Consider the following 20949-nt stretch of genomic DNA (forward strand, 5'->3'; position numbering starts at 1 on the left):
GAAGAAAAAGGTCCCTGAGGTCTTAATGCCTGGATGAAGTAAATCTGTTAGCAGAAGTCTTGGGAGCATTGTTAATTGGGAACACATATTACAATGATTTTAAACCACCATTACATCCATATAGATTGTCAATGTCCCCCAAAATCAGAAGGAGAAAAAAAACTACTACTTAGCACTTATTTTCTGCTTGATGTCAAAGCATGTGTACAAATATCAATTAAGCATTACAATAGCCCTGGGATGTAGATGAGTGAACCACATTTCAGATATGTATAAAACTGAGACAAAGAGATTATATGGTGTCCCCTAGAATCAGATCATGCAGACAGTCAGTAGCAGGACCAGAATTATAATTCAGGAAATTCCTGGCTTCTTGTTGTGTGTACTATTGTTAGGCAATATCTTGGAACCCCACTTAAATGTAGGCTTGTTTACAGAAACAATAACATTCACTTTCTAGTAGAGAAGGGCCAAAGCCACAGGATTTGGATCTGGATCTGAATTTCAAACACCCCACAGTTTGGGAGAGTTCACATCCTGGGTTTTAGTTAGACCAGTTAGTTAGAGATAAAATAGGGACCAGCTTATGAAATTCAGATCCCAGCTTCCTCTCCCTTCAGAGCTGTTCAAACCAAGGTTTCAGTTCAGGCCTACTTCCATTTTCTAGCTTTCCAGACAAAGATTCCCCTTGGCTTTAATGGGTCAGATGTTGCCATTGAACAAGGACAAGCTGCTCCTTTTGGTATAAATGGGACAGATTCTGGTGTTGCATGCACACATGTGGATTTCATTGCCTTAAATGACCCACATTTTGCCAACAAACACTTACAGTTTCATCTTCACTGACTGGTAGTAAATGGAATATGCACACACAAGGACAAAATTTAGCTCCTGGTGTGTGAGTGAACAGTGCCTAGCACATAGTAGCTGCTACTAGAATACAGATAGTAAAACTGCCAATTGGTGAATCCACAAGAATAAGAATAGCATCCAACTGCCACCAGTTATACCCATTTGATATATACATAGATGTGGGGGTGTTTCTGATTTTGGCATTTTTTAAGTTGAATTTTGCATCTACCTTATATTTCTCAACATGTTTCTGATCTACATTCCAGAGTTAATTTCAAAACAATCCAAGATGTTCTCCCTCTCTAGAAGAAACAGCCAGATGTGCTAAATAATAGTGTGTGCTTATTAATGAGATAGTGGTTTCTCAAGCAGCAATAACCATAATAAAGCTGTCAGAACTTCCTTCTCACTTCTCATATGACATTTTAAGTGTCCCTACTATCTGAACTTATTGTAGTGGGCAGGAGAGAGTTACACTGAATAGCTACTATAATTATCAGCATCTTCATGCATCAGCAGATACAGTTTTCCCCTAGATTTCCAAAAATATTCCCTGGGAGTTGAGTTTTAAAAAATAAACCAAATACTTTAACTGAAAAAGTCCACATTGCCTCTTTGCAGTTCACAGAGTTTTGAAATAAAAGCAGATTTTATAACTTTTTGTTTCTATTCCTGGAGCTAAATTCTGCACTCAGGGCCAGATCACAGGAAAACTCTTGAAGATTGACTATGTAGAGTTTCCTATGGAACATTCCTCTCAAGGGGGAGGACCTTGGGAGAGAGGTCTTCCAACCTCACAGATCTCAAAATGGATCATCTAGATCTAGGGAGGCGTCACTCATCCTGCAGTGATTGCTGCTCATCCCTGCAATTATAGGGGCCATCATCCCATCTGGCAGAGCAGCTGTGCAGATATTGCTCAAGTCATCCTGCAACTTATTGGAGCCTTCTTGGAGACCGTTGGTGGAGGATGCCAGATGTGCTGAAACAATTCGTCCCCCAGCTGCCCTGGCCATGTCCCCTCCCCAGGCAGGGCTATATGCTGTTGGCTACACTGGCTCCCCTGCATAGGTAGCAGAGGATAAGCTGTGGCCAACTTCTGCAGTCATAAATTCCCCAACCTGGCCAATTTTCTGCCACCAGGACACCCTACCAGGTGTTCCTGGACAAAATGTAACCCTTTGACCAATACATTTTTCTGCTCTTTAAGCTATAGTTGAGACAACTGCATTAATTTCGTAACAAGTTCAATATTTGCTCTTACACAAAAAACTCATTAATTTGGTGCTCAGCCAAATTCTCTGCTGATATAAATTCACATATCTTTGGAGTCAAGAGCTTCATCAGTTTATACCAGCTGAGAATTCTCTTTAGCTTGTATTTCTGTGGCAGAGGCCCTCACAAGGCATGTTGTGCAGAGCAGGTTCTCTTCCTTGCCTTTACACCAACTCAGCAGATACTTGGGCAACCCCAGTACTCTGTACAATTCGTTGTACAGATTTGGGGATGGTTTGTGCCAGAACTTGAACACACCTTTCATCTGGGGACAGTATTGTGCCTGTCTTGAACCTCCTCCCTAATGTCAGTTCATAAAAATCTTATTTTTTAGAGGTAAAAAAAAAGATAGACTAGATGCTCCGATCAGTCTCTCGGCCAGTGCAGAATTGTTCTCTAGTTCTAGTATACATTTACTTGTGTAACATCCAGTCGAGTTTTAAAAAGCCCAAGTGAAGGAGTTTCCACCACTACGCTTGGGAGATTATTCTTCAAGCCTAATTTGGTGGGCACCATTATAAACTTTCTGCCATTCTGCAGCAACTAATACACCACTTATTGATTCTAAGTATAGGAAGATATCCGGGTTAGTGCAGATAGTTGGAGTGGCGAATGCTCTAGAGATGTTTTGTTTTTCCCTTCCTAACACATTCTGCAAATTTTCAGTAACTCAGCTTTTCCAGCAATCACTCTACTATCTTCCAAGCCATCAAACTGTGAAATTTAGTCTTGTAGTACCTGCAAATGGAAAGATTTTTGGCCAGGATATGTACCTTACTAATAATTTAGATCTCATATATAGACTAAAATGGCATTAGAAATAGTCTTTATTTTATTGGGTTATTTTTACTGTGTTTTCAGACATAATATTGAAGGAGAGGCTTTACTTGATTTGTAAGAATTAATGTATGACATGCTGTAGAAATACACCCAAAACACATACAGCACATAAGTGAAGACATATGAATAACTTTACTCATATGAGCAGTCCCACTGAACTCAGTTGGACTTCTCAGATGCCCAGGTTACTCAAGTGTATGTCTGCAGAATCAGGGCTATATTTTGATTGAAAATAGTAATTAAGGCCTGGATCCTGCAAAGACTTACACAGGTAAGTAGTCAATGGCACTATTCACATGGGTAAGATTAAGCATGGGTGTTAAGTCTTAAAACTAGAATGATTTTTAATAGTAGAATCATCAAAACCACAGAAATTAAAGGTAACAAAGGCCTGTTAGTCATCTATTCCCCTTTATAAAAATCCTTTTTCTTAGTACAAACTAATATTACAAGGTAATTTTTATTCATGATGCTGTTATCCAGCTTTATGGTCTTTATGCTCCTTGTTTTTTCTGGTCTCGTGTTGAAAAGAAAAAATAAATTAAAACAAGAAGCTGGTTTGTAAACACACATTATGAAATATGAAGAATCGTGGGACCAACTGACCACTTCAGTGATTATGAACATTGTAAACTATTTAAAGAGAGTATTTTTCACTGTTCTTCATTAGGGTCTGATTACCTCAGCCATTAACATTTGGCTCTTATTATTATGATTGTGAAATACTGTTCACACTAATGGACAAAGAAAGTTGACGTGGCTATCTTGATTAACTCATCAATAATAATTTGGAATAATTTTTCTTCATTCACTGGATGAATCACTCACATGTCCTGTAATAATGCACATTGTGGTGCAGTAAATTAACATTAAGATTATCCACCTCTGGGAGTTAGATTCTACTTCAAAGCACTGCTGAAAAGAGATTTCCAATGCGAATTCTACACACAAAAAAGTCTTTGTGTAACATCACTTTTTTATAACTGTCTGTGCAATGTACTAGGACATGTAACCCTCAGATTGTACATGTGAGCTCCACAATCTTTAAACAATTGGGTATTAAGGAAAATGCACAAAACTGCTCCCCATACATTTAAAATTTTTCTCCTGAGGTAAATACAATAATTTTTTTGTCTTAAAAACTATGCATAAAATCTGTAACAGATGAGGGAAAATTCTATAAAGAATAAAAACCTATTTATACTCCCTATGCCAACACTGAACTAAGAAGCCCTTTAAAAAAAATTATGGGCCTGATCCTGCAAACCTTCACTCCTTTGAGCATCCATAGTGAAGCCAAGGGGACTACTCATGTGAGTAAGTGTTTGCAGGATCAGGCCCCACATCATGTGTCAAATCGTTTCTCCCTGCAGAAAGCCCAAGCAAACAGGCTTTGCAACAAGGCTCTTCTCTGTAAGGATGGACTCCTGCCTTCCCACTTTGCTCCCAAGTCTCTCCAAGGTCACCAGTGCAGGTCACGGCCTGCAGTAGTTTTTGCAGTTGTGGTGCACACACACCCTAAACAGGTATTATCACAGACCCCTACCTCTCTGCTGCTGCTACCCCAAATATCTTATCTGCACCACTGCAGATAGAGCCACTAGAGCAGGGGTTCTCAAATTGGGGGTCGGGACCCCTCAGGAGGTCATGAGGTTATTACATGGGATGTCATGAGCTATCAGCCTCCACCCCAAACCCCGCTTTGCCTCCAGCATTTATAATGGTGTTAAATATATAAACAGGTGTTTTTAATTTATAAGGGGGAGGCTCACTATGTGAAAGAGGTCACCAATACAATAGTTTGAGAAACATTGCACTAGACAGTACAGCTCTATACCATGCTGTGTGTAAAGTTCTCTCCTGCATAGGTTCTCCACAGCCTGTCCGCACTGGGTATGCAGCCTTCCAGTCTTTAAGTCAGAGCTGCTCCTCCAGGCTTTCACCAGTGTAGCTGAGAACTAAATCTGACCTAGAAGTTTCAAACTTGTCTTGACTTCTATTTCTCAGGGAGGACAGAAAAAACAATCCAAATTTGAACAGAAGTGATTCAATAGTTTATGTAATTTATATTTAAATGCATCAATTGTCCCTGTTATTATGAACTTTTAGAGTATTCAAGTATGTGTATGAAAACATGTTTTTAGATGCACTAAAACTCTAACATGGCTTAGAATTTTGTGGGCACTTTGAATCGCTTTTGCTTTAGGTCACTGTGGCAATGTAAGGCTGAGCAAGTGAGCCAAAGTTCACAGGAGACTAGTGATTACACATAAAATTTGAACAGGGAGATCCTTGAAGTTTTGCAATGGGCAAATGCATGCATGCAACATTACTTGGATTGAGGAAGTCTGAACATTTCCCCCATTTTGTTTTAAATAAATCAGTACTTACTGATTCATTGGCAGTCTTACCATTAAATCCTTCCACTCCCATCCCTCCTGACCAAACCTACTTCCCATTCCCAGCACCTGATGGAGGCTACCATACCTGAAAACTATTCCCTCCAGCTGCAGGGAGTGTAGTTGAGCTCTGCACTCTGCAGAGGCATGGAATTGGTACTTTCATTCTCCCCCCGCCCCACACACACACACACACACACAAACACACACACACCCCACATCCTTTACACACACACACACACACACACACACCGCAGAGCACCAAAAGTATCTATATGACTGTTTATTTCATTTTCTCCTTTCATCAAAGGCTTTTCTTTCAACTACTCGATTCCTACTTGTGATGTGTAATATTCTTATTACCAAAAAATATTCCCAACTCCAAAAGGTTCTCAATTAATTAATGCATTCAAAGTAAAATGTTTTTGCAAAAAGGAGGGTACTGCTGGGAACAGAAAAAGGGAAGAACACTTGGTTGGCTGGTAAAGGTTTAATAGTAAAGCAGGCTGCACTATGGACACTTGCAGATTAAAGAACATATTGAAATATTTGAGGTATTTTCTTATAATGTGTACATCTCACTGATGGAGGTGAGAATACATGTTACATGTGTATTCAGTACTATTTTATAGTTACAATTAGGAATAAGTCTTCCTGTGCTCTACAGCTTAAATAGAATTTATCTGCTCTTCTCTCTCTCCTCTCTATGTAGCAGCTACATAAGTATGGGGAATCTTGACTGCTCAGTGGAGGGGTTAGTATTCCCGCTGATGGAATATTCTACTACAACAACAGTTCCATCACGGTATTCTCATCTTCAAATAAGGTTATGGATACAAAATGTAGGAGGTCACCAGCAAAAGCCACGTGATTTGCACTTAATTCATACCTATCATATGGCACGGCTCATATTTTGCAGCTGTGTTGTTTTATTCACATTGTGAGACATCATTTGAAGTGTATGAGAGATTCTCAAAGCACAGAAAGGATGAAATCAGAGAAAAATATTTCATGGTTATACAGACGTTGTAAAATATTTTATAGCATGAGAGATAGCATTCGAGAGACTACAATACTTGCTCACCTGAGTAGTCCTTATACACACATAGTTCCCTCGATTTTGCTCCTGTTAGGTTGCAGGATCTTGTCTTCATTCTATACAAAGTCAATGCAGGAGTGTGTCTAATTTATGCAGGGGTCTGGACTGGTAGCTGGACAACTCCAGGCCTGGAAGAACATTAATAAATTTCCTTAACTTATGAAAATTGTAGAGCAGCAAAGTTAGAGTTTCACTTTTCCTTTTGCAGCTATCACTTTTCCAGAGTTGGAGACATTTTGAAAAGTTACGGGGGGGAATGAAAAAAAGGGGGGGAAGGGGAGGGAACAGAGGAAAGAGTGAAAGGAAAAATACACATTTTTGAAATTTAAAACAATGTTTCAATTTTTGAAAAACAAAATGAAACTTTCCCATTGAAACATAGAACATTTTCATTAAAAAAACAAAACACATTTTCCTGGCCGGGTGGCGGGGGAGAAGGTTTGAGAAAAATCCCATTTTTCAGTAGGAAACTTTTTCATTTGAGAAGTTTTGGTCAACTCTGATGGAAATGGAGAGCATGCTCTGTAGGATCTACGTCCATTCTTCCATTACTGGGAACAGAGCATTTTGTGCTCCTTCATTCTGCTCTGAACTGCCCAGTGGAAAAAAGCATTTGATTACAATGCTACTTATTAGTTTTAAACATGACATCTAAATTGTAAGGATAGGGAATTTAAGCTTTGGGATTGCCTGATCTGCTGGTGGTGGGTTATATTGCAGTACTGTAGTTATGGTTGTAATTTGGTTGTATTTTTATAGGAAGAGCAGCCAGTGCTTGATCCAAAGTCCATTGATTTTAAATGGGCTTTAGATCATGCCCATAGAGCAGTGGTGGGCAACCTTCAGCAAATGGGAGCTGCGGGCGGCCGTTCAAATGTAAACAAACTGTCTGGCAACCCACCATCGGATCATTCTAACTGGCCAAGTGCGGCCTGTGGGCTGCAGGTTGCTTACCACTGCACTAGAGGTTTCCCTTTCACTCATCACCCAAGAATAGGCAATGGTACCAATGGTGGAGAATGTATAGAAGAGCAACTTTTTTTAAAGTCATTAGAAGTAGGACTGTCAGAATGACCAGAGGCTACTGACAGAGCTCTCTTGGCCCATGCTATCACACAAACATGTTCTTGTCTACTACACACAGATGGGAGCTATTTATGTCTTGGTGAACCCAGGACAAAATCAATGAGCCCACTTGAGGATCTGAACAGTTACTTTATATGGTCATAAAAGGCACTGTTGGAAACCATGCACATAAGTGCAGAGAATAAAGATACACAAGAGCAAGTAAAATATTGATTAATGGAATCAATAAAGCATAATAGGGTTAGCTGCTGTGGTTCGTGAAGAACAAAAGTAATAGAAATGTTCACACAAGTATCAAAATAGCTGGTGCCAGAGGTGTGATCAGTAATCCCAGTGGCACTGCCCCCAACTCTTCATTCGAAAAAACATCTCCTCCTCACTTAATTGCTGCATCTGATTTACCATGTGTGGCTGATCCATCAGGAATCACAGATTCAGCACAGCCACATAAAGTCTCCTCAACAATTTGCAATTTCTTCCACTTTGACTTCAATCACCATACGGACCATCCTAAATCATCTGGGCGCTTTCTTTTCAACCCTAGGATTTAAAAAAACAAAACAAAACAGATTTCAAAAGTGCATTACCATTTTAATATTTGGTTTAATCTTCTTTAAGCATGGAAAAAACAAGCCGTTAGGCCATTTTTAAAGTTGCACTAATTAAATATCCCGTCACTCGTCAGAGAAAGGACTCACATTCCAAAATCATTAAACTTTCATGTACCTCAGTAAAACTGCAGGCAGTAAACAGCTCCATTTTATAAGATACAAGCTGACCCTGAAAATAACTTGGTTTCAGCAACATTTAATTTAATATCATACCCCAACCTCAGAATGGCCGTCTATGGCTCCTATAAGAGAGGGTCTGTAGAGAGGGCTCTGTGGGTTTTGAGGGAACCAGGACTGGGGTGCATATTAATACCTGTAAAAATACTGAGAGACCATCAGCTCATTTCAATCAGCATAGTAGCAGTGAAGTTAGTGGGGCTTTGCTGATTTACCCCAGCTGAGGATCTGGCCCATCGGACTGCACCAAGCACTTTGTCAGCACTAACTAAATAATAAAAAAAAATAACCCTCCCACTCCACACTTCTCTGGATGTGCACAGATATTCAGGCAGCCCCATAATTTGATGTTTATTGCAATAATTTGCTTTTTTCTAAATTGATATTTGGTACTTACTGTCCAAATCCTTCTCCACTCACTCTCCCTTTGTCTTTGGTTTTAAACACATTTTTCTTTTAATCTGAGCCTTTTAATGTTCTTTTCAATATTGTGCCAAAATATGAGAACAGAATGTAAATTTTCAAATGATTCCTTGCATAATCCACTATCTTGACTCCCAGTAGTTTAAAAACAAACCTATCTTTCACTAAAAAAACAAAGCCTAATTTGCATGTAAATCCTTCCAAAGTCCAGCTGGTTTTAGGACTTGATTATAAGTCATAATAATTTTCTGCAACATTTAACAAATTTTAACCTAGTATTTTTAGAAATAAAAAAGTATTATCGTATGTTAAATGGACCTTAGATTAAAAAAAAAAATCAAGCAGGTAAGCAACCTTAAAATGTTTCCTCTTTGAAGAAAAAAAAATCTATGAAGATTGACAAAACTAATAATCAGATTTTCCATTCTTTATAGATTAAGGTATAGGCACCATAATTTATGCCTACTGCACCAACTCCTGGAGTGTTGGAATTACATGTGGATCTCAGCTTTCATTACAAGAAAAGAAAAAAAGTGTTTCTAGCACGAAAGGTTACAAAGTAAAGCTTCAAAGTATTAGAACATAAGAATGGCCATACTGGGTCAGACCAAATGTTTATTTAGTCCAGTATCCTGTCTTCCAATAGTGGCCAATACCCGGTGCCCCAGAGGGAATTAACAGAACAGGTAATCCTCAAGTGATCCATCCCCCATTCCCAACTTCTGGCAAACAGAGGCTATGGACAACATTCCTGCCCGTCCTGGCTAATAGCCATTGATGGACCTATCCTCCATGAATTTATCCAGTTTTTTTGAACCCTGTTATAGTCTTGGCCTTCACAACATCCTTCGGCAAAGAGTTCCACAGGTTGACTGTGCATTGTGTGAAGAAACACTCCCTTTTGTTTGTTTTAAACCTGCTGCCTATTAATTTCATTTGGTGACCCCTTGTTTTTGTGTTACGTGAAGGGGTAAATAACCCTTTTTCTCCACACCATTCACGATTTTATAGACTCTGTCATAGCTCTTCTTAATCGTCTCTTTTCCAAGCTGAAAAGTCGCAATCTTATTCATCTCTCCTCATATGGAAGGTGTTCCATACCCCTAATCATTTTTCTTGCCCTATTCTGTATCTTTTCCAATTCCAATATATCTTTGTGATGGGGCAACCAGAACTGCACGCAATATTCACAATGTGAGCATACCATGGATTTAGGTAGAGGCAATATGATATTTTCTGACTTATTATCTATCCCTTTCCTAATGATTCTGAACATTCTGTTAAACGAGTAACCAAAGCAACAATCTCTGCCTGAATCTGCAGGCACAGTAAACCAATAGCTTTGAGAGGAGTCAGCTGCCCCAGGCATCTCAATAGGGTTCTGACTCCAAGGTCCTCTGCTCTGAGGAGCCCTGCCAGTACCACTCAGAAGAGTCTATGGGTATGTCTACACATCAATAAAATAACAAACCCACAGCACTAAGTCTCAGAGCCCAGGTCAGCTACCTTGGGCTTATGGGGCTCCAGCTGAGGGGCTAAAAATAGTAGTGTAGATGTTTGGGCTTGGGCTCTGAGACCCACTCCCCTCGCCTATGGCAAGAAGCAACTACGCAGCAGGCCTATCCCACCTACTCAAGCAGATACATTCCAGCTGCTGCTGAAAATACTGGGGTCACCCCAGCCTCTCTGTGGAAGCAAGAAAGGGGACTCCTGCCACTCATGAAAGGAAGAGGCCTATGCTGTCACTGTTGTGGGAGAGAAAGGAGCCCCATGGCCCTCCCTCACTACGGCCACTTCACGTGGGGGACTACATGTTGCATTATGCGTAGGGCACTGATTGCCTTAATTTGGCAATATTTATAAGGAGTTTTTTTAAAAAACCTTTTCAGGAAAGGAAATTGTTTATCATGGTTTGCACCGTTAGTGCTCCTGTGTATTTCAGTTCAACATCAGGAAAGTTAAACAAAAACACAGAGATGGGCACTAACAAATGTTATTCACTTCCTTTAATAATACTTAACTGAATTATTTTAAAAACAAATTATTTCTGGGAACACCTGGTCTTTTTTAGATGTACTGATAGTTATCTTTAGTAGTATATTCTAGAGGAAGTTTATTGCCCTGAAAGAACAAAACCTTGATGAGAATAAATTTCCAGAACTCTATTACTGTGTAGGTCTTTCACAGATTTCTAGGTATACAGAGGGAAACTTCTCTAAACAAATAGCTGAAAAGGATTGTGGTAGCTCTATAAAGCAAATAAAGGTCATGTATTCATTGGCAAAATATGATTATCAAGGCTTCTTGCAGCCAGATTTTCAGACTCAATCTCCAAAAGCGGCAGTCCTCTTGTTTGTGTATGCAAAAGACCATTTGTGCATTTAAATTGGGCAAGTGGGTGGCCAGCTGTCTCCTACACACAGACATATGTGGGTTTTGCACATATAAAATGGGTTCACACACACATTGCGGGTACAATTACCAGTGTTACCAACTCTTGTGATTTTATTGAAACTCACAGTTCTTTGGTGTTTTTCTTAAAGGTCTGGCTCCTGGAATCATATGATTTAAAAAAGCTGGGATTCTCAAAGTAATTTTATAGCCAACAATTTTCTCCTGGCTGAGAAAAGTATAAAAGAGAATGGTGGAGGCTCAAAAAAAATTCAGAAGGCAAATAAAAAGAACCCCAAATTTGTTTCAAAATCCATGCATTTTAAGCCAATTTCCTGATATTTTCAAGGACAGACTGATGATTTCTCACAAAACTGAGTGACTGGGCAACAAAATGTTGATAAATGCAAAGTAATGCACATTGCGAAACAATTCCAACTATACATACAAAATGATGGGATCTAAATTAGCTGTTACCACTCAAGAAAGATCTTGGAGTCACTGTGGATAGTTCTCCGAAAACATCTGTTCAATGTTCAGTGGCAGTCAAAAAAACTAACAGTGTTAGGAACCATTAGGAAAGGGATAGATAATAAAACAGACAATATCATAATGCTACTATATAAATCCATGGCACACCTACACATTGAATACTGTATACAGTACTGGTCATTCCATCTCAAAAAAAGATATTAGAATTGGAAAGGTACAGAGAAGGGCAACAAAAATTATTAAGGATATGGAACAGCTTCTTTATGAGGAGAAAGTTAAAAGACTGGGAATTTTCAGCTTGGAAAAGAAATGACTAAGAAGGAATATGACCAAGTTCTTTAAAATCGTGAATGGTATAGAAAAAAGTGTTATTTACCCCTTCACATAACACAAAAACAAGGGGTCACCCAATGAAATTAATAAGCAGCAGATCTAACACAAACATTAGGAAGTACTTCACACAATGCACAGTCAACCTGTGGAACTCATTGCCAGGGGATGCTGTGAAGGCCAAGACTATAACAGGTTCAGAAAAGAACTAGATACATTTATGGAGGATAGGTTCATCAATGGCGATTAGCTAAAACGCTCAGGGATGCAATCCCAGGCTCTGGGTGTGCCGACCCTCTGATTGTCAGAAGCTGGGAGTGGATGACAGGGAATGGATCACTCAGTGATTGCCTGCTCTGTTCATTCCCTCTGAAGCACCTGGCATTGACCACTGTCAGAAGACAGGGTACTGGGCTAGATGGACTTTTGCCTGACCCAGTATGTCCGTGTTTATTTTTGAGTACTTGGGGTTGGCAGTACTGAGTCAGTTGTCAGTGCTGTTTGAAAAGCTACAGCTGAAACTTTGCCCTGTACTGGCCTTGCTCCTCCAGCTGGTATAGACATGGGCAAGACCTTAACCTATTGCTGCCCTATCCTATCCTGCCCCCTATAGAGGGTCTAGCTTTACATTACAGTCATAATTTAGCCTAGATTAGGGACCAGCAACATCAAAATGTTAGGGGCATTGGTGGGGGGGCGGGAGTGGAGTTAATGGACACCTTGGGAAGTTATTTCTTCATTATCATAGAATAGTGCAGAACTATCTAGGCAGCCTCCTGTCATACTGCCTGCCTAACAGCGTGAGGATAACCAATAGCATGCAGGCTACTATTTCACTCTCTTTGAAACACCTATGGGTAGTCCTTCCCACTTCCCTCCAAACATCTGGGTGTTAGCTATTACCATTCCAGCACAGGCTCTAATACCAGAGTGCCAGGTACACAGAGCAAAACTCCTCTAAAGCTACACAGTATGCCACACCCATTTCCTTATCCTGGAATGCTCATCAGACATCTCTGAATACTTCACAACCCCACTGCACTTTTTAGGGTTTCAGGCAAACTTAGCCTGTTACTCATCAGGCTGTTTTGATGGCACACTACCCACAAGTGCCCATCCTGTTGGGTATTTCTATCCTGTCTCATCTTTACTTAGTATGAAGGGTATAATAAATAAGCATGCAATAACAGTGTGTCACTCAGCATTATTACTGTACAAGGACCTTAGATGTCACATTTGCAAATCTGCTTGTCAGGTCACAGCTGCTACAAGTCTACCTGAATGTACTGAGCTTGTCATTTAATGACTTCTGAGGATGTGAATGGCAAACAATTCAAGTACCGCCTTAACGTCATAGCACAGTGACAGCTGTCCTGTGGGAGGGGCTGTAAACCCAAGACAGTCAGCAGCCGTGGTAAACAGCAGGATACCTAAAGTGACCATTGCTTCATCCTCCCACACGTATCTTATTCAGCTACACTTCTTTTGATGACATTAAATGCTGCTGCAGCATAAAGAGAAATGTTAGTCCACAAAAGAAACACAAAAATTAATTTTCTGCTTAAAACAACAAAAGAGAATATTAGAACCTGGAAACATGGCATGCGTAATACTTTTCTGAAACAACTTCCAAGATGAAAAGCAATATATCCTTTGGTTTGTTAGCATGTTGAGACATATATAAATGTGAAGAACATGTTCACTATTTCTAAGAATCTTCATGAGATCAAAAGAGCAGTAAATTAATGCTGCTTTGTTAGATAAATCTGCTGTTATTTCCTTGCTCATCTGGCATTGTTTTAACTCATATTCAACAAAAACAGACATTTTAGGGAAGAGTAACATTCTCATTTAAGCCGCTTTGCAAAAAAACCCACAAACAACAAAAAAGACACTCACAATCAATACTATTAATCCAGTTTAGAAGAGAAGTTAAAAGGTTACAGAGCTGTAAGACACATATTTAAATATCAACACTCTCCATCTTGGGGACTATTGGAAGTAAAAATATTGATTGTATGGCTTTGGTGAATAGTGAGTGCAAACATGCAAATCAGACTTAAGAGTGAACTACCATATTTGGCAGCTTTTCTTTTTATATGCACAAAATGGATATACAGATAACATTTCTGAATGAATGCTAAATGTTCTGATGCTAAACTTCCAGCTAAGTCAACATGTGAGTGTGATGTGGAGAATTTTCCTCCTCCAATGATCTTTATAAATCAAAAGCGGATTCTGCTACTACACCACTGATTTCTCACCACTGTGAGATCAGGATCAGGTCTACAATGAGGTTTATTTTCTACATGCAATCCAGTTAAATTCTGTAAAGGAAAAAACCCACTGACCTTCAGAAAAATGCAAACAAAGCCTCAGCAGCAGGCCATTATTACTTTGACTAATCAGAGAGAAACCACCTGCAGGAATAGCCCCTTTTCTGTTTACTCCCAGCAGAACCTTCCAAATGATGATTAATCACTGAATAAGATGAAGAACTGACAACCACATAATGACAAAGAGAAAGCAGAGATGGGGACTGATCAGTGGATGCATGTGGTCCAAGCATGGGTGGGTGGAAGGGCCGAAGAAGATGGATGACCCTGTAAATGCTTGACACTTAAGTATCTTGTATATAACAGGAGGATTGCTGTAGTAAAGCTACTGCCAAATTCAAGCAAATAATGCTGTATACATCAAATTGACACACTTCCTTGAGTTGTCAAAAAACAAGGTAGAGGGGTGACTTCCTAAGAAATAAACTAATGAGGCTTTTAATTGGAAAGCTATGCCTAGATAATAACAGATATAAGAGATACTGTAAATGACAGGCTAATCCATTATAGAGAAAGACATTGTGAAGGTTTCGCTGATTATATCCAGATTATTCTAACTATGTCCCTACTAATTTGAAAAACGATGAATCACAGGGTTCAAACAGGGCTCAGATGAGTCAATTATATTAAGCAGTGATATCAAAAGCTCATATTTTCTACACTAAGGAATCAAGCATGTTATGCCCAACAACAAACAGAAATGAACTATATTACACATTCTCAATTGACCAAGTCATTAGCAACATGGAAGAATGTTTCTCTAATTTTTCAATATTTTCCGGATGTTTTTGCCCCCACGGAATCCCTTCTGGCAGACATTTATTAACATGAAAAACATCTGTAGGAAATGAAAAAGTGTCTTGCAGCATTCTGCTGATATTCTCTCTAATTCTAGAGTTACATTAGATGCTTACATTTAATACTGATGGAATAAGAAACTTTGTTAGCAATTGGGCACATTCTCCTGGGTGTCTTTAGTATTCAAATCTGCAACACTCTCCAAGACGCACTCAAGGGACCAGTCCTCCATTCCTTACACACTTAAACCTCTCACTGAAGTCAGTTGTAGTTTGGAGTGTGCAAGAAATGCAGGAATAAGCCTTGGGGCCCAATTCAGTGTTCCTCCACATCTTGTGTAGTCATTTACACCAATGCAAAATGGGTGTACAACGCTACCGTTCTGATATTTTGCATCCAGCTTGCACTGGTAGAGGGGGAGATTTTCAAAGGTGCACAGCGGAGTTAGGCACCCAATTCTTTTTGAAAAATCACCCCCATAAATGAGTATGCAAGATGCATGACGACAGTGGATGTGAGCTTAATTGCCTCTGCAAGTCACTTTTTAGTGAACAAATATAAAAAGGTTGGCGATTTCATTCTTGCAGTGATTTGCAAAATCCCCATTAATTTCAATGGGAGAAGGTTTTTTTCTAGGAATTTAGTAGGGCTAGCCACAAAAATGGGAATGGTCTTCCACAAAATATTTCAAAGCTAAATTAAATATTTTCATTCCATTTTCATTCATTTCAATTTGAAAGAAAAAAGTTGTCAAATAATTGCAAAACCTTTTCATATAGGACCCTGATGCAGTATTGTTTTTCTGAATGTGCCAACAGGAATCCCAAAATAACAAACACAAATCATGGCCCCACACACAGCCTGAACAGCTGAGCTGGGGAGTTCCTCTGGAGCCAGAGGGAAGGAATCTTTCCCTAAAGGCCAATCCACCCTAGAGGAGTTGCTTCATAGTTGCTTTTTAAAAGCCCACTAGGTGCCTATCTGCATCTGTGCACGCCTGAATGCTTTAGTTTATCCGCATATAAGTACCTAACTCAGTCTTGAAAAATAGAATTTAGGCTCCTAAGTCACATCAGCATATTTGAACATTTTACCCATCTGTGAGGGGGTGTACTCCCCATGCTAGCCCTGCAAAAGCTGAATTGGTCCAAGTGGGCCCAATCAGCCAATGAGGCTGCAGTGGGGTAGTCTGCAGTCACTCCCTGGGAGAAGGGAGTTGAAAGGCTGGCAAACCCAAAGGAATGGGGAGTGCCAGGAGAAAAGAGGCTCAGGGAAAGGCAGCAAGGTGCAGGAGGGAACCACATCTTGACTACTGTTTAGAGGCTCCCTGAGCCAGAACCCAGCGTAAAGGGAGGGCCCGGATTCCCCTATCAGACACTGAGGGAGTGGCACCTGGATGAATGGGAGGACAGTGAGACCACTGGTGAGCAGGGACTTTGGTACACATCCCCGGAAGGGGAAACCACAAAGTGACCTGGCTGGAGGGCCAAGTCACAAAAGAGGCGTTGAAGTTTCTGGCATGAGAGAGAAGCTGCAGATCAAGAGGAAGAGGCAGAGAGGTGGTGTGCAACCGCAGTCAGAGGCATTGACCACACAGAGCTAATTCCCAGAATGGCCAGGAGGTACCATCCTGCTGTGAGAATAGCCCCATCACGTCATCTTATTTGACTCTCACTGCTTCCCTTGGGAGACAGTTACACAGCCTTGTACTGCTCCCCATCAGAAAGTTTGTGTGATTTTAAATGGTTTTTTTTTGGTAATTTCATCCCATTGCTCCTACCATAGCTTGTACCAGTCTGAACAGCTCCTCAGGATGGCTATCCATTATATTATAATTCATGTATCCATGCATCTATCATTAGATTTTGCATAATGTTTACATTTGTCCCCTAATTAATAGTTCAGATCACTCATAACAGTAGACACTAACTTCTGGTCTAAATCTACTGACTATGAACCATACTCTGGCATATGCGCTGTACAGACTTACTGAAGCCAATGCCAAGTTCTATCCTAAGTTATCCTACTCTCCTACCCCTTTGCTCTCCTTACCCTCTCCAAATGCTCTAATGGTCTTCTCTGACTAGTCACTGCCTTTCCAACAAGAATCAAACTCTTCCAATACGTCTTTATTCTCTTTGGGCCCCAGTGTTCTGTACCTAACCTTGATACCTTCACATGTACAGTACCTCAGTTACTACTTGCTTAAGGACTCAGATTAAATCCATGGTCATCTTTTACTGTGATAAACACAGCATTTCCTGCTGAAAAGAAGTCTAATTTTCAGGATGTCACTGGGCCCAACAGTTCTCTCTCTGTCCACACATTGGTAATCACTACAGATTTGTTAATTATTTGGTCTCCACATCGAGGATGTTCCATTAGAACATAGACGTTGTTTCATACATAGATTTTCAAACAAGCCTCTGATACTCTTCTGTACTGACATTTGATAAATCCTCTAGTATTCTAATACTACTTTTTATCTGTGTGTCTTTTACCCTCTAAAAAGTTTCCACTGACAACTATGCTGACCTTTTTGTTTTCTTGTTGCTCCCCTCTATTTTGCCTAGGACTCCAGGCTTTTAAATTCACACTAAAAAAAAAAGAAAAAAGAAAAAGAAAGAGAGACAGGGTCTCTTTCAATAAACTCACCAGGAAACAATCCATACTACATGCCAGAGCTAGAGATGTGTGAACTAAATTTCAATGAAATAAGAAATTACCCAACTTTTTCCTCAAATTCCCAGTCTTTTTTGAAGTTTGATGACATAAGCTATTTTATTGGCTTACTTTAATTTTTGTGGCTTTGTATACAGTTGGGCTCTAGCCAGGATCAGACTAATTGTTATGAATATTTGTAAAGATGTCTTCGTGGCGTTTGAAATACACAAAATAAGATATCTAGTTTTAAAGTGATCAGAAATAGAGACGCAAGAGATGTATGAGGTTGAAGGGGACACAAGGGATCTCTTACTGTGTTATCATTTTCTTTGTTTTCTTTAACACCTCATCTAAGAACTCATATGAAAACAAACATCTCAATGAGTAGTGGAGATATGGAAAAGCACAGGCCTTGCATTTTTCCCTCTAAACATTTAAAACATCTTGAGCTGTTCTTTTGTAAGAAGATTGATGTTTTTTAGGATAATGCTTCAAGGAACTACATTTACAAAAAATACCAGCTCTTTTCAGTTACTTCTCTGCATGTGCCAGGATATTGCTGAAAATCAGCAACCTTAGAGTGTTAATGTTCAACCAGGTACAGTAAAAGGTGCAAAGCCCTGAGCGATAGATCAGCTTGACAGTTCCAACACTCCAGCCTATTTAGTCAGGCATGTACTTTCCTTGTAAGTTGCCTTGTCTAATTAGCTGCTGAGGTGTTCCATCTTCATCCCTAGAGGCCTCGCTGCTGATGGAAAGTAGAAGAAATTGCTGCTATGGACCATGACAGAGCAGCGCTTGATTGTGCTACAAGATGTCCTGTGGATGAAGTCCAGACAGTTTTGACTAATCATCAACTTTGCAGCTCTTAACATCAGTTCTTTTCTTTAAGTAGTGTCAAAAGAGAGACTTTGGAAAGATCTGAAACTCCACATAGAAGATAATGGATTGCTTTATTTGTTTTAAAAAGGGCTGATTACAGCAGGCACCACCGCCAGAGCAACTGTAAGACTGAGAAAACCATGTGAAGATGGGATTTAACATCAAAGAGATTTTAATGTATGTAGGATCAGAACAGATTTTTAGAAACATCATACGCCTTTGCAAATGAAGTTTATAGCAATCAGCAAACCCATCCCTCCATGTGCAGCTTAGATTTATAGTTGGATTCATATACCAGAGGACCATTCAGTGAAAAAAGTTTGAGGTGGAATGTGGGGAGAGGAAATATAGCAGATTGCAGAATAAGCCTGAAGTAAGGTGCAACTGATCAGGGCACACAAGTTAATGAGGACAGACACAGGGATGAACTTTAAGTGTCAGGTCGCAACTTTATTAAGATTTAACATTGCAGAGGAGCACTATTTGCCCATCTCCCCAGACCAGGCATTTAGGTAGATCCAGTACGCAATTTACAAGGCCTTATATAGCCCATAACACAGTGTAGACTCTCCACTGCCTATCCCAAGGCTTCAGGTTGCTCTGCTGAATCCTCTGACTTTTCTCCCATGAAAGGGACAGAAGATACCAAAGATGGACTCTGGTCTGCAAAGACTTCATGTCTCCCTTTTTCCAGGCCTGGGGTTCACCAGCAAAATTCACATTTCATTTTCTGTTTACTGGCCCTTTGGCCTTGTACCCACACTGGACACTGGAGGTGCCAGCAATTATCTTGGTTATAAGTTCAGCTAAAAATGGGGACAAAGGCCTAAACTCCATCCTAGGATTTAAATATATGATTGTGAGAAGCAAAAGCCAATCAGCTCACATCTCGCCAGCTGGCCAACAGGAAGTGAAGCACCTGGGGGAAAGAGGGGCCTACTCCTATGCACTTCCCTGGTGGATCCAATGAAGTTCCCATCCATTAAATTGGCGATGGCAATGTACTAAAAATATTTTCAATATCTGTCCTCACTGTAAACAATTTGAATATTCAAGCAGTCCTTGAAATGGTGTCCAAGTTTAATTCTCAGAAGAAGTGAGCAATTTCTACGGTAGCATTGTCTCTTATTTTCTTTGTATATGACAGAAGATGGTTAACCATCTGTACTTTCATATCCAGCCAGTTGTTTCTTACTCTAAATATCCCTACATTCAAATGAGAAATTCCTAAGGTTTGCATGTGAATAAGACCTTAAAATAGTTTAGGATACTGTAACACTTATACGATATGCCAGTTTAACACTTCAAAGAAACAGCCCCATTCTCCTAACACTGCCAATCTTGTTCATTATTGACCTGTCTCTAACCTTCCTTTTGAGGAAATGTTATTGAGAAGGTCAAGGCAAATCAACTTTGACACCTTAGGGTCCCCACATTTCCTAAGCTTCTTTCAGTTTGTTTTTAGGCCCATCAATGATACAGAAACCACATGGGTTTCACTGATCGATTATATGTTCTTAGTGATGGAGAGTGATCAAGGGCCTGACCCTGACCCCACTTATACTGGTTTTGCATGTCAATGGAATTGACATCCGTAGAATTGGTCCTGGTTTACACCAAAGTGAGTTTAGAATAAAGTTTCAAACGTCTATGCTGAAGCTTGTGGATTAGCTAACTTTGATACCACGGACCACAAGGAGCATTAGTACAGCTTCTATACCTTGTGGGGATATAGGGGTGTCTCTTCATTGGCTCCATTTTTATCCCACAGGGAACGCCAACAACAGTGGCAGATAATTTTGCATCTACCCACAGGGCGGTCTTGAGAGACTTAGCATAGCTCAAGGTTCTAGTGTGTCACCAGTCTTGTTCAGGGTATACGACTAGAAGAGACCACAAGGGGAATTAACAAGGTAATTTGAACTGAAGTACCATTGATATAGTAGTATTTAACTTTACATCCCTTTTCATCACTTCTAGACAGTATGGTCTCAAGGCTCTCTCATGTCTGGGTTTTTGTTGAGAAGCTGATTAAGGCTTGACCTAGATATGCTAGATGTAATTACACACAAAATTATGTTAAGATTATTAAGGCTGCAAAGTCAAGCACACAGAAGTTAGGAAATGCCAGAATTAGAGTTGCCTGTATAACCTTAATTTGGCTGTCTTGTATGTAAGCATTATGATACATAATTTAATTAGATGATCATACTTTTTTTTTCCACAGGACCCCTTATTCATTCAGTGCAGCGTGGACAGTGCCCAGTTAATGAGCAGCTACTCAATATTTTGTT

The 20949-nt window shown here is 39.8% G+C and overlaps 1 long non-coding RNA gene across 1 annotated transcript in view; it reads right to left on the reverse strand.

The window, feature by feature from the left end:
• LOC125639933 (uncharacterized) overlaps nt 1-20949 on the reverse strand; it is an 80428-nt gene that overhangs the window by 12727 nt on the left and 46752 nt on the right. Inside the window, exons 2-3 of the long non-coding RNA XR_007357638.2 lie at nt 7954-8091; nt 6451-6593 (exon numbers count right to left, since the gene is read on the reverse strand). This is a non-coding gene — a long non-coding RNA (uncharacterized LOC125639933). The remainder of the gene's footprint in view (nt 1-6450; nt 6594-7953; nt 8092-20949) is intronic.

Source organism: Caretta caretta, chromosome 7 (assembly GCF_965140235.1).
Source record: "Caretta caretta isolate rCarCar2 chromosome 7, rCarCar1.hap1, whole genome shotgun sequence".
NCBI lineage: Eukaryota > Metazoa > Chordata > Testudines > Cheloniidae > Caretta > Caretta caretta.